We start from the raw sequence: 14,129 nt of genomic DNA, 5'->3' as shown, positions 1-14,129 counted from the left end.
GCTAGAAAGCAGGCCGCGGGCCAGGGAAAGCGGGTTGCGGGCCGTTTAGTGGGGCTGGAGCTGCTTGAGAGCGATGGCGGCATGGGGGGCCGCGGTTACAGAAGACTTGGGGCTGTTTCAAAGAGATCTTACACCGGTGAGTGTCTAGGAGACCGGCGAGGGCCCGAACTTGCGGGGCTTGCTTAGCAGATAGGATGTTACCCATTGCTAATGGCCTTTTGGAGCCGATAAGAAAAGGGGCCCTTACCTTGAGAGCGCGGCGATGGGAGCCGAGGTGCGCGGTGAGACGAGGGGTCGGAGCCGATGGGACTCCGACGGTGGTCACGGGCCAAAAGAAGGCCCCGACGAGGGGAGGGTGGAATGACGAGCAGTGGAGCAAGGCAAAGGGGAGCAAGCGCGGAGGGGAGGAGCCAGAGGTGAAGGTAGGGGTGGAGGTGCTCAGGCACGTGCTCCTGAGAGTTTTATTGGCGCCTCTTAATCATAGCAGGTCGGTATAAGCCCCCGACATGGAAGGAGAAAGCCATCCAGCGATTCTCCCAGACCGCCGTGGATCGTATGAGGTCACCAAGGTTCAGGAGCAGCAATGCAGAGTGAAAAGATAGGGGTGAGAAGAGAGGAGGGCGTAGGGCTGTGGTAGGGTTACTTCAGACGTGCAAGCGTGTGCTCCCGAGAAATCCAAGGCTCCTCTTAATCATAGCGGGTCGGTATAAGCCCCCGACATGGAAGGAGAAAGCCATCCAGCGATTCTCCCAGACCGCCGTGGATCATATGAGGTAGCCAAGGCTCAGGTAGCAGCAATGTTGCACGAGAGAAGCCCCACAGTGAGAAGAGAGGAGGGGGGGGGCGCCAGGTTATGGAGTGAGGCTATGGTGGGGTTGCTTTGCCCCACGTTGTGCTGTGGTGGGGTTGCTTTGCCCCACGTTGGGCGCCAGCTTCGACGGTTTGCTCGGTCGGTAGAGGTGGGGTCTGGCTGCGGACGAGGGGTTGGTCCAGCTCAGGAGGAGGGGTCGGTCCCACTTGGGACGAGGGGTCGGTCCGGCAGCAGACGAGGGGTCAGTCTCACAGGGGTTGCGCGGTTCGGCTGACGGGGTTGCCCAGCGAAGCCGGCGACGAGGGGGTCGCCTGGAGAAGCAGGCGACGAACTGGGGACAAGGGAGGCCAGGCCCTTGTCGGGGGCTCTCAGGACTGGAGGGCGCACGGCAGAAGAACTACCGCGGAGACAAGGTAAACACGCAAGTCCAACTTTATTGAGGGAGAGGCAACAGTTTTATAGGGGCTGGGGAAGGCTGATTGGTCGAAGCCACGCCCTGTTCTGATTGGTTGCCGGGGAAAGGTCAGTGGGCGGTACTGGATGGGGGAGGGGTGGTGATTAGGGATTGGCTGTTGCTGTTGCTGGGGGAAGTGGCAGGGTTTAGGGATTGGTGGCTGCTATTGCTGGGGTAGAGGGCAGACTGGAGTTTCCCGCCCACGCCTGGCTGTTGCTGCTGTGGGGGGGGGGGGGGGGGTGAGGGCAGACTGGAATTTTCCGCCCTGCGCCTGCGCAGGGAGAAAGAAGAAGAAGGGTGTTGCCTCAAAGGCATCGTGTGGCGCTATCCGGGAGGAGGGGCGGCTGCGGAAGCATGGCTGCCGAGAAGGGGAGACCCGAGGGCACTCTGCGCCCATGCTGAGCTCCCTTCAGGGGTGGCGGTGAGTCCGACCAGCCACCCTATTATGGGGGCATCGGAATTAGGCCTACCGTGGCCGCCACCCCCCGCCAGGCCAGCAAACCACACTTCAGCCCGAGGGGTGACCGCAAACCAGGTTCCCCCCGTTTTTTTTTTTACTTTTGCCAATTAATCTTCCCAGAATGCACCTTTTCTCATGTTACCACCTAGCTCCAAAATGGTTCATGGTTCTCTGCCCTCTTAGAACAAAGGAAAACTCCCCTAGTCTGATGATGAGGACCATCCACAATCTTTTCCAAGCTTCCTTTTCCAACACAGAGTCCAAATTCCAATTCTCTTTCCTGTCATGGCTGTTCTAGTCAGCCTGCTCTACTACTGTCTTGACTAAGAAGTTTGTCCTTCCTTCTCACATCTACGCATCCTTTAAAGTATTCTAAAACATGTTTATGGAGGGAAGCAGATGTGGCTCAAGCAGTTAGGATCTGTCTACCATACAGGAAGTCCAGGGTTCAATGCCCAGGGCCTCCTGGTGAGGGCAAGCTGGCCCATGTGGAGTGCTACCCCACACATGAGTGCTGGACCATGCAGGGAGCTGGTGCAGCATGACGACGCAACAAAAAGAGACCCAGAGGAGAGACAATAAGAGACACTGCAGACCAGGGAGCTGAGGTCAAGCAAGAGAATGATTACCTCTCTCCCACTCTGGAAGGCCCCAGGATTGGTTCCCAGAGCGACCTAAAGAGAATACAAGCAGACACAGAAGAACACACAGTGAATAGACACAGAAAGCAGACAATGAAGGTATGGGGGAGAAAAAAGAGAAGAGAAGAGAAGAGAAGAGAAGAGAAGAGAAGAGAAGAGAAGAGAAGAGAAGAGAAGAGAAGAGAAGAGAAGAGAAGAGAAGAGAAGAGAAGAGAAGAGAAGAGAAGAGAAGAGAAGAGAAGAGAAGAGAAGAGAAATCTTTAAGAAAGAAAACATGTTTGTGGAGATTTTCCTGTATCCCTCCAACGCTTGATGATATATGTGCATGCACTGAACTCACTTTTTTGCATTCTCACAGAGTTTCTTGCAAATATTTTATCTTGCAGGGCATTGCCACCTCCAGACTTGGGTAAGAGAGATCTTTGCCATGAGCCCCATGGGATGAAGTGTCCATGGAGCTGCCATACTTTCTAGACTATTCTCCTTGCCCAAATGGCCTTTACCCTGCCCCTAGGCCTGCTTAGCCCTCTTTCCTGGGTCATCCTCCTGAAAGTGCACCCACTACCAGAGTCTCCACCCTTAGGCCTGACGCATGGCCAAGGAGGGCTAGTGGGGGATGGACCGAGCTGTGGACAGATGTGCAGACTGTATGTCCACAGATGTGTATGTGAGACCACTTAGCATGAGGGGCAGGGCCAGCGGTGAGGTCAGAAGTGTGATGGGCCTTGCTCCAGAGCTGAGGGAGGGGAGATGGACCTTTCCATGCTGCCACAGCCAAAGAGAAAAAGAATTTTAGATTCAAATCTGGCCTTTGAAATCATTACGAAGGACACTGTGTTTTGTCAAGGAGGAAGAACAGAATTTACTTAGAAGTTTGTAAGCTTGATTCATAACTTTAAAATGCTTAGACTTGTTTTATGGGGACCTCCACTTGCCTCTTTTGCTGGGCCTGATGAATGTAAGGCTGGGTCTGTTCCAGGCAATCTTCCTCCACCCCAGCTCCTCTTCTAAATTACAGTGATATTCTTTTACGATAGAGCGCGACCCGAAGTTGAGCCTTCTTGACTCTTCACTTGGGTAGTCTCCATATCACCATTGCTTCTTATCTCCTATTTTGTCTGCACATTCTTTCCTTAGGCTGCCATCCATCCTTTTGTACCTTATTCTTCCTGAAGTCTCTGATAGATTCAGACTCATGTGAGGGCAGAGAACAAAACTGACTGTTCAGGAGGACCTGGAATATACTTTACCCCCACAAAAAGACTTAGACTAACCCAGTTAGACAAAAGGATAAGGGGGTCCAAAGATATACTTTCAAGTGAAACGTATCTCTTTCTAAGGCAGGAGGTTTGGTTTCAGGTGCAGCAGCTAATGGGGTGAGATCTGAAGGTGTTTCTCCATGATGAGGCTTTGGATATTCAATCAGCCTCCCCATATACCACCGGCTTGTACTTGGTGTGGGAGTAGATTTCCATGCTTTCCCACAGATGGCTTTCAGCCACCAGGATCCTGCTTGTATCCCAACAGGGAGAGATCTTTCACAGTCCCCCGTTACAAAGAAGGAGACCCACAGCTATTTCAAGTACATAATACTGTTATGATTAATAGCTATTGCTATTCCTTGTTTGAGTGGAGGAGAAGGTGACTGTTTTGGCAGGGTTAGCATCACCCTGAATCTATTTGGGGATTTGCACAGGTAGATGAAATGCCTGGATATTAATGCAGACAGCAGATACTAGCAACAGGCATTTGGCTTTTCCTTTCTCACCTGAGAAGCAACCCAGCCTTCTGCGTGGTTCCCGCCACCTTTGGCACTCAGAAGGAGCGCTCTGCCTTGGAGGCTGTCCTCCCCTCTCTCCCCCACCCCCTCCCCCACAGGGACACAATGAATGAGCCCCCATTTCTCCCTGGGGCGCATCCCTCATAGCTGCATTACCTTCACCCATCTCCAGATATTTGCTTGGGCAAAGACATACTCTTTAACCTTTTCTTTCTCCCTTTTCTTTCTCTTTAAATTCTCATCCAATTGCTTCAGCAAAATCTCTCTTCTTTTGTGAATCAAAATATTCCCCCTATCAAAGTTGTAAATATAAGATAGGTGAGACCAATGTGCCTGTTCAAAGACTATAAGGGATGGAAAGAAACGTCTTTGACATATTTGGTACAAAATGTTCGTTGACTCATTCTCTACACTAACAACCTCATTTAACTGAGGAGACTATGTCGTCCTAGATGCATTTTAGAAGTCATTTAAGGCCATCCAACCTGTCAAGAGTAAGGAACCTTTTTGTAGTGTCGCATTATTATTTTTTTTTGGAGGTCAGGGATTGTATTCAGCACCTGGCATGTGAGAAGCCAGTGCTCAACCACTGAGCCACGTTGGCTTTCCTGGGGAGGTTTTTTCATTTGTTTTGCTTGTTGTTTGTTTTCATTTTTTTTCAGGAGGTACTGGGAACTGAACCTGGAACCTCCCATGTGAGAAGTGGACACTCAACAGCTTAAGCCACATCTGTTCCTGTAGTGCCACATCCAATATTTTTTTTTAAATAATTGCTCAGGTGATGCTTGTCAGTTACTTCTTTCTTTTTTTTTTTTAAGATTTATTTGTTTATTTATGTGCCCCCCCTCCCCTTGCAGATTGTCCCATTCTTTGCTGTCTCTTCTCTGTGTCCATTCGCTGCACGTTTTTTCTGTGTCTGCTTGTCTCCCTTTGCTGGGTCATCTTGCTGCGCCAGCTCTCCGTGGCTCACAGGCTGGCAGCTCTCCATAGGCACGGGCCAGCCTGCCTTCACAAAGAGGCCCCAGGACACAAACCCAGGGCCTCCCATATGGTAGACGGGAGCCCAACTGATTGACTACAGCCCCTTCCCACCACATCCAATTTTAAGGAGTTTTGAATAAAATATAAGTAAGATAATGAAGAAATACCAGTTGTTAAGTCAGAGGTTTTTAAGCTAATGCCAGAAGACTTCAGGGCATCTGAGAAACACTATGTACAATTTTGGGGGTAGGTGCACATGTTACTGGTTATTAATTGTGCGTTACGTGACAGAGAATATAGTTTGCCCATTACATTAAAAAAGATGGTTCTATTTTTCTTCTAAGTATAGAATCCTTATTTTATTGGAAATAATACATGCAGCTGCAAAAATATAAAATTCTTTGCACATCGCAGATATGGTAGCTGAGACTGTATTCTAGCCACTGACATTTAAGCAGCAGATGTTGGGTGGGACTTCCAGGAAAGCACCTTGAAAAAACAACACTCCCTTGTGTCCTTTCACCTATATCCTTCTTCCTGCCTGGAATGCACACATGATGGCTGAATTCCAGCAGTCATTTTGGTCCAGGAGGTCGACTTGTAGTTGGAAATCGCCCACTAAGGATGGTGAAATAGGACCAGCTCCTCTGCCTCTGTTTCTGGAAGCTCTCCCTTTCTTTCCTTCCCCTTCCTGGAGGATTGTCACCTCTCAGAGTGAGGAAGGACTTTTGACCATAAACTTGGTCTCTTTCCTGAGGGCAGAGTGGGTGAGGAGAAGGGAAATATATACCCTAAGAAAGGCTTTCTTACTTTGTGCCATTCATCTGAAAGTAAACAGGTGGGAGGGGGCTCACCACTCTCCTGAGGTTAGCAAAGGTTTCTGAGAATAAAGAAGGTAAAGAATATGGAATGTAGTTAGAAGTAACCTTCAGAATTTCCACATCAATATCACCTGATTAAGCCTGTTCTTGCTTCAAAAGAATATAGAATAGTATAATGGTTAAAATCACATAAACTGAATTTTGAAACAGAGACAGAGTTGAAAGTAAAGTAGAAAATGGAAAGATACTAAAATGGAAGGATTTCATTCTCAATATGGAAGAAAAATGGAAATCAGTACCCACTGGTACATAACAAATGCCTTGATATATTTTACAATAGCATGACTTATTAGAGTGATAGTCTGAATGAAATGATAAGCAATGAGAGCAACTGATTTCCTTTTATATCAGTAAGTTGATTAGTATGTATTTTACTGTATCGTAGTTATATAAACAAGCAGCCATATCAGATAAACAGATATCCAGCTGTGTGGTTTGAAACGGTGTGCAATGCAGACAATCGTGTTCTTAAAGCTAATCCATTCCCGTGTGTGTACGTAGGGCCTTTGGATGAGGTTACTTAAGTTGAAGTGTGTCCCAGGGCGGGTCTTAATCCTCTACTGGAATCCTTTAAAAGAGAATGACATTCAGAGAGAGAGAGAAAAGCCAAAGAAGCAGGAAGCCAAAAACAAGGAAATCCAAAAGAGAAGGGAGAGACTGGCAGGTGTCGCCATGTGCCTCACCGTTTGATGGAGGAGCCCAGGATCGCTGACAGTCTTTGGGAAGAAATCATTGTCTTGAGGATGCCTTGATTTGGACATTCTCAGTCTCAAAACTGTAAGTTTGTTCACTAATAAATCTCCATTGTTAGAATCAACCAATTTTAAGGTCTCTGCTTTCAGCAGCTTAGCAAAGTAAAACAGCAACATTTTGCCTTCTGAAATTAGGACCTAAATGAATTTTTTAAAAAAGATTTATTTATTTATTTATTTCTCTCCCCTTACCCCTCACCCCGGTTGTCGGCTCTCTCTGTGTCTATTTGCTGCGTCATCTTTGTCCACTTCTTTTGTTGTCAGTGGCATGGGAATCTGCGTCTCTTTTTGTTGCGTCATCTTGCTATGTCAGCTCTCCGTGTGTGCGGCACCATTCCTGGGCAGACTGAACTTTCTTTTGCGCTGGTGGCTCTCCTTACGGAGCACACTCCTTGCGCATGGGGCTCAGGACGCGGGGGACACCCCTGCGTGGCAGGGCACTCCTTGCGCGCATCAGCACTGCGCATGGGCCAGCTCCACGCGGGTCAGGGAGGCCCGGGCTTTGACCTGCGAACCTCCCATGTGGTAGACGGACGCCCTAACCACTGGGCCAAGTCCGCCGCCCTAAATGGATTTTGATAGTAATATTTATATATTAGTCTTTATGAAAATCTAGCACTAGCTTTTAACTTAAAGCATTTTTTTTAACTCCTCAAATATTTTAAACCATGTCTGCATCTAGACATGGAGTTCATCAGTCCCAGTTTCAAATGGTTCTAATGCAGTCAAGGATTCACTGTGCAGAAAGCTCTGCTTCTGTTTTCCCTCTGCAAACTGGCCCTGAGCATTAACGATTTCCTGCCTGCTCTGCGCTGTTGCTGCTGTTCTGATAACGATTATTGTGCCTGTGATGGACAGTGTGTGAACTCAAGGGAAGGTCATGCTCTGACAGGCTTGTCCACTGGAACTTTCCCACTGGCCCCGGTCCCTGGTCAGGGAACGGGTTACAGAGTTCAGTCCTGTTTGGGTTTTATAGTATAATGATAGCTTCACGGTGGTTTGTGTTGTTGAATTCAGAGCTGGATGTTGGGTGTTTACCATCTGATTAATTTTCTCCTCTGACTCACCCTACCTGCATAGAAAGCCCAATAACCAAGACCAAAACACAAGGAGTTGAATCACTTTTTCATGCAATCTATTCAAGAGGCTTATTTTCTGTAGGTGCTACCAATGGTTATGTTGAAAGTCAGCCCAAGTTGTGGCCCTCTTGAGTCAACCACTTCATTCTTTTATTCTCCCCCAGGCTATTGTATTTCTTCATAAAAAAGAAAATTAGTTGATGGAATAAGCTTATTGACACAATACACTGGGGGGTAGGTGCAAGAAGAATCACGAATTAGTCAGAACATTTTCGGAAACCTGTGTTTTCAGTTGGTGGAGAAATAAAACTCAAAGATGACACACTTGGTCTCTAAAGACTAAGTCTGAGTTTTCAGACTTGGGTAGATGGCTGTTTCCCTGCTTCTCCTGATGATGGTGAAAGAAGAGGTACCTTGGGGCCACTAAGTGCCAGGATTTGTTGGAAGAGTCACCCTCTCCTGATCCTACCCACTTTTGTTTCATTTTACTGTCTGCTTTCTTCTGCCCCTGGCGGTGTGCCCAGAATCAAAGTACCAGTGTGTGCTGAGCTGTAGACCATTTTAACATGAAAGGATATGAAGTTGAAAACCAGAGCCGGCTTCCCTGAGCTCAAGGCTACAGTGGTCTATTAACCACTTGGTGAATTCAGAGCTCCGTTCTTTCTGTTCCCACTCCTGGCAATACCACGATGCCTGGCCTTTCCTGGGACCACAAGGATTTCCTTACTGAAAAGGGCTCTTGCAAGAGGGAGGTCAGCGGGCGCTGGGTTGTGTCTTAGCAGTGAGTGGATGTCGGTGAGCCTGTGAACTAGCAGATGGGACATTTTTACAAAGTCAGATCAGGGGGTGAATGCAGAAAGGATACCAGGGAGAGCTGAGAAGCGGAGGCCAGTCTGGAGATCGTCCTTTTACCAGAAGCTGTCGGCGCCCACCCACTTCCCCTCGGCTCTGCCTGAGAGCTCTCGGCCAGCCGGGGAGGTAAGACCCTGCCCCAAGTGTGGGAACAGGCTTCAACCCCTGACTGTCAGGAATTGGAAGAGAAGAGCCCAGCTCCGTTCCCTGGTGGACGTGCCTCTGAGCCCCATGTTCTAGAGGGTTCCTCAGGGCTGCAGAGTACGTGCCTGGACAGGTAACCTGCTCAAATACCACGCAGTGGGTAGGCTTACACAACAGGAATTTGTTGGCTCATGGTTTTGAGGCTAACTGAAGCCCTATATCGAGATACCAGCGAGGCTTGCTTTCCCCCGGGGTCTGCAGCACTCTGGCGGGGCCGTGTCCTCTCTGAGCATCAGCTCTGCCGGTTCCTGTAGCCTTCTGCTTCTCCCCCGGTGGCCCTCTCCAGCATCGGGCTCTCATTTCTTCTCTCTAGAAGGCCTCCAGGAGCGTGGATGTTCAGCTGACCACTCCTCAACTAAAAGCAACACCTTCCAGAGCTCCTGTTTGCAACAGGTTCACAGGCAGGCAAGAACACGTCTGTGTTGAAGTGATAATTCAGTTGACCCCAGCATCCAGCCGGCGGTGTGCTGCTAAAGGTGGAACAACCGGCCCTCCAGAAAAAAAGAAAGCCGTTTTGCATCATTTGCCGATTCCCGTTACGTACACGTGTCTGCCCTGGCTGACGTCGAGCAAGCAGCGCGACACCCCCCAGCGTGGAGCTGGGAAGTGGGGCGCTGCAGCCCAGCGTGCCACGTTCCTACCACCCGAGGCGGAAACAACCGCAAGAGCACAGCTAACAGAAAAATACACTAAGGTAATTCAGAGGCTGTGAGCTCTGGGCTCCACCTTTGAGTCAATGTAATTCATTGAACTGTAAATGGATATAACTTCATCTTTAATAATAACTGCACTTAACAAGTGGCTCATTAAAACTCTGAACGTTTAACCCACCATGTCCGTGCCTCCTTCCCTACCTTTCTTTTCTCCCCTCCTGCTACCTCTAGGGTGACCCCGTAGATCAACTGCTTACCGTTGAACACTTACACCTGGGGTCTGGGGTTTGCTTCAAGGGGAGTCTCAGAACTGGAGGACCACCCCTTGACTTCTGTGGGCGGCGTAGCGGGGGCTTTCACATTTCTTGTGTGGCCACTTTCGTCTCCTGAAACAAAGGCAGCGGGCACCCCTCCCTGCTCTATCTGGCACCAGCAACGGCCTCTCTTGCCATCATGCCCTGCTGTGCACCTGCTCGGGGGCCACTGCCCTGGCAGTACCCCATATCCTTGGTCACCTTGGCTTCCAAGTCATGGAATTCTGCCACGAGCTGCATTAGGTCCCCGGGCTTGGGTGAAGTAAGCCCTCGTGTGTGTGTGTGTGTGTGTGTGTGTGGTGTCTCAGCACCTCTCTCCCCTTCTTCTAGCAACAAACCCCCATTTTCTTAAGGGAGCCCCCCATCACACATCCATGCAATCGCCAGAGAGCTGCCAGTCAAGGCTGCCGAGCCCCTCCTGGCTGGGGAGGCACACCTGCTCCCTCTCCCCTTGGCCACTGTGATGGGTCCAGAGGCTACTCGTGCCTTGAGCAGTTTCTGTTACTCACTACTCAAAGGGTCCTAGCTAATGTGGATTGAGGTGCTGTGAGGAACTTGCTGCTCATAGGAGGGATCTGGGAAGATGGGCAGCAGTGGGGATACACATTTTCCCTTCCTTGGATAGGAAGGGGTTCTCACGTCAGGTGAGAGCTGAAACACTGGCTTGTAGGTGACTTGTCCCCTGTTTTGTCTTGGAAAAGAGAACATGGCAGCAGCTCAGTGGGAAGCAGTGATTTGGCAGAAAAGCTTCAGCAGGTTGGGATGTGCGGGGACTTGCCGAGATTGCCAGGGTTCCCTTGGGAGCGGGGCTTTTTAGGGCTGTTTGTCGTGAGAGACACCTGCTGGAGGCAGCGGTCTGAGAGGGTTAGAGTCAGCCCGTCAGGTGCCTTGACAGGTTGCTGATTTCTCTGCCCCAGGAAAGGTGGCTGGGGGGTAAGTGAGATGGGGATATGACCCAGGAGAGCCAGGACTTGGGGGAGACCAGGTGCTGGCCCCTCCTGACTCAAATGCTCCTGATGCCCATGCTGCCTTGGGGTGCCCAGCTCTGCCGCGTCTAGAATTCTCTGTGGCACCGGGAAGGCACAGAAGCTCACTTTCCCAGCCTCCCTTGCTCTCAGCGCCCGCAGTGAGCACACTCCGGGTCGACCTCGCGTCCCGAGGCAGGCGAGCCATGAGGAAGGAGGGTCCGCGTCAGGCAGTTCAGCAGGGGCAGCGTGGCAGGCGGGGTCCAGGGAGAGCGAGCATCCTACCTGGAGCCCCCTGTGCCACCTGTGTGAACGACCTCATCTCATCCCCAGGCCTTCCTGAGCGAGGTCTCCTGACACCGCTTTATCACTTCCCTGTCCTGTGCTAGAGGGAGGAGGTGGTAGCCCCTGGCTGAAGCCGGGGAGCCAGGGGGATTAGGTCCTGGTTATTCACCTGCGGCTGGAGGACGGGCAGAGGGCTAGCCCGGTTGCTAAGAGACAGAAATTGCAAGCGAGATGACTCGGCAGGGTTCCCCGAATCCCTGGGCTGGACCAGTCCAAGAGCTGGGGAAAGATGGAGAGGATATTGACCAGAACACAGAGATCCCTGGAATCAGAGGGCCATGCGGGGTCTTATCACGGTATCCCGAGTGAACAGCCTCTGAGCTGAACGCTCACTATATGCCAGGCATGCATCACTACGTCACTGCGGCGTCACAGCCCCTCTGGAGGGACAGGCCACTGCCACCCTCCCGGTCCAGCCCCTGCTCTTAGGAGGAAGGCACAGAGCATTTACAAAGTGAGAGGGGCTGCGGCATTTATTGAGGGTGGCCCCAGTCCAGAGCCTCCAAGTCTGGGTCTCTGGGGGAGGAGCCCTGGAATCTGCATTGGAGCAACTCCCGGAGAGAATCCTTTGCACATGTGAGTTTGAGACCCGTTGCTTTTTGTCAAGAGCCTAATTACCTCGTAAACTGTGATTTTACTTTTATAACCGGACGTCATCGCCATCTGACTTCTAAGGAATGCACTCAGAAACGTGCTAAGAAACATACGCAGGCTCCAGGGATCCGACTGCGCTGCCGGCAACGCCACCCCCTCCCCCCGACATGGCAGATGCCCACATGCGGCCCCTCCCTCGAGCCCGTGGAGTAGCCTCTGCCCTCCTCAGCTTTCTCTGGCAGCTGCTGCAGCCCAGCGTTTGCTGGACTAGGGGACAACCTTGATGAATCCAGCTTGCCCTCGAACATGTGGCAAGTGGTCCAGAATCAATGACGAGGACTCCAGGGTGAGCTCTGAGAGCCACTGGCTTTGGACCCGGGACAAGAACGCCTCGTAGCAAACGGTCAGCAGTTTATCGCACCGTTTGTTTTGTTTCCAAAGCGAAAGGAACAGAACATGCTGGGTGGACAGAACCTGGAGGTGTGGCTATGTCATTTCAGACCAAAACAAGCCATGCCTGAAGCCTTCCAAGGCTAGATTATGGTCACTTCCAGGGACTATTTTGCTCTATTTCTGTGCACAGAAGCCCCCATTTTCTGGACTGAAAGCACTTCTTCACCCCTATTCCCTGCCAAGGGAAAAACTGATAGGAAAGAAAGGACACTTCCAATATGCATTTTATTTCCATTTTACAGATGATAAGATGAAGGCACAGGCTTCTAAGAAGCCCGAGCCTCAACCTTGATATCTATGTTCTGCAATTCCCCCTCTCTTTAAGAAATGACTCTTCTTTCTTTTTCCTTTTTTACATTTTTTTTTCATTAGAGCAGCTGCAAGTTTACAAAAAATCACACAAAAAGTCCAAAGTTCCCATTTTACACCTTGTCACACCCACAGTGTTTCTTCTTATGAACACCTTGCATTAGTGTGGTGCATTTGTTACAACTAATGAAACAATAATAATAGAACTACGTTATTAACTATAGTCCGCAGCTTACATAAGGGTTCAGACACTATGTTGGACAGCTCTGAGGTTTTCCAAAAAGTTTTATTCCCTTTTAAAAGTGTCCCCCTCTTAACCGCTTCCGAGTCTGCGCTTCAGTGGCGCTAATTACACGCACTGTGTCCTCCCACCGTCCCGCCTCGGCGTCTTTTGGCAGGTGCCCCTGCCTCGTACCTGCGTGACCGCCTCTCCACTGAGCTGCGTTCATGTCTAGTTTTCTCTCCCGGCTCCTGCTGGCTGCTGCTGCTGCTGGGCATCTTGGCTGCTCCCAGAGTTCCTGCATCCGCCTTGGTGGGGCCGAGGGACAGGCAGGCTCAGAGCAGGCTGGCGAGGGAGCCCTGCCAGGCCCTGGCTGGCCCCGGTTGCTGGACGCCCAGCCTTCCTCCCTGGCCCAGCCTCTCCTTCCGTGTGATCCCAACATTTACGCAGCGCCTCAGCTCACCAGGCTCTCCCTGGACCCCCTTGCTGTGTCCTCAGCATAACGAGGATTCGTGTTCTCTCTCGGTTGTAAAGAGGACCTAAATTGCCTGGAGTTGCCCAGCTGGAGCTCAGGCTCACCCCAGATCCAGCTGGCTCCGGATCCTGGTCTTCTCTTGGTGTCCTCCTCCCACCTTCTGACACCTTTGACGTAATTGTTCCAGTTCTCTCTTTCTCTTTCCTGCACAAAGTGGAGTACTTGAGAAAAGGAAGTATGGGTGCCCCTTAAGCAGTAACCTTCAGAAGCCCTTGAGAGGCGCCCTGTGAGCTTCGGAAGGAAGGCCGAGACATTTTGCTCTGGGCCGCCTCGGGGACTGGCTTCACTTTCTTCATGGGAAGGGGCTGGGGTGGGCTCGCCCTGGGTATCCCTGACATCGGGATCCTGTCTTCAGAGCTTTAGGTTTCTGCCTCCCTCGATGCCCAGGCCTGACTCCTTGCGTGGAGTGATGGAACCGGGCATTGCGCTGGCGGTGGATGGAAGGACAGCTGCTGGGCAGACAAAGCGGGGAGCGTGGGACGACCTGGGGCTTGGGGGTGGCAGAGCTGGGACACGGGGTACCTGGTGGAAGAGGCTCCAGGGCCCAGACTTTGGAATGTGGGGGGTCAAGAAGCAGGGAGAGGAGGGCTCGGCCAGCCTGACCCACGGACGGTGCCGAGTCTCAAGACCTTGCTGGGCTTTCTGGGTGGAAGGTGTGGGTTCCGGGGCCTGCCAGGGGGCCTCGTTCAGCAGCCAGGGCAGGTGGGCATGGGGGTGAGGGGGTGGGGACCCGCCTTCCAGAAGTGCTGCAGAAGAACTCCTCTTTGTGTCCTTGGGTGCAAAGGTCTGACTTTGTACTTGACCCAACCAGGGGATCACAAAGCAGGCCTTTCCCCTCACTTCCCG

General features: G+C 51.1%; 1 long non-coding RNA gene across 1 annotated transcript in view; it reads right to left on the bottom strand.

Annotated features, from left to right (window-relative positions):
- Window positions 1-13,342, bottom strand: part of LOC131279400 (uncharacterized) — an 84,896-nt gene extending 71,554 nt beyond the window's left edge. Inside the window, exon 1 of the long non-coding RNA XR_009186725.1 lies at window positions 12,944-13,342. This is a non-coding gene — a long non-coding RNA (uncharacterized lncRNA). The remainder of the gene's footprint in view (window positions 1-12,943) is intronic.
- Between the last annotated feature and the right edge of the window lie 787 nt (window positions 13,343-14,129).

The sequence above is a fragment of the Dasypus novemcinctus genome, chromosome 8 (genome assembly GCF_030445035.2).
Source record: "Dasypus novemcinctus isolate mDasNov1 chromosome 8, mDasNov1.1.hap2, whole genome shotgun sequence".
Classification (NCBI taxonomy): domain Eukaryota; kingdom Metazoa; phylum Chordata; class Mammalia; order Cingulata; family Dasypodidae; genus Dasypus; species Dasypus novemcinctus.
This window is presented reverse-complemented; position numbering and strand designations above follow the sequence as displayed.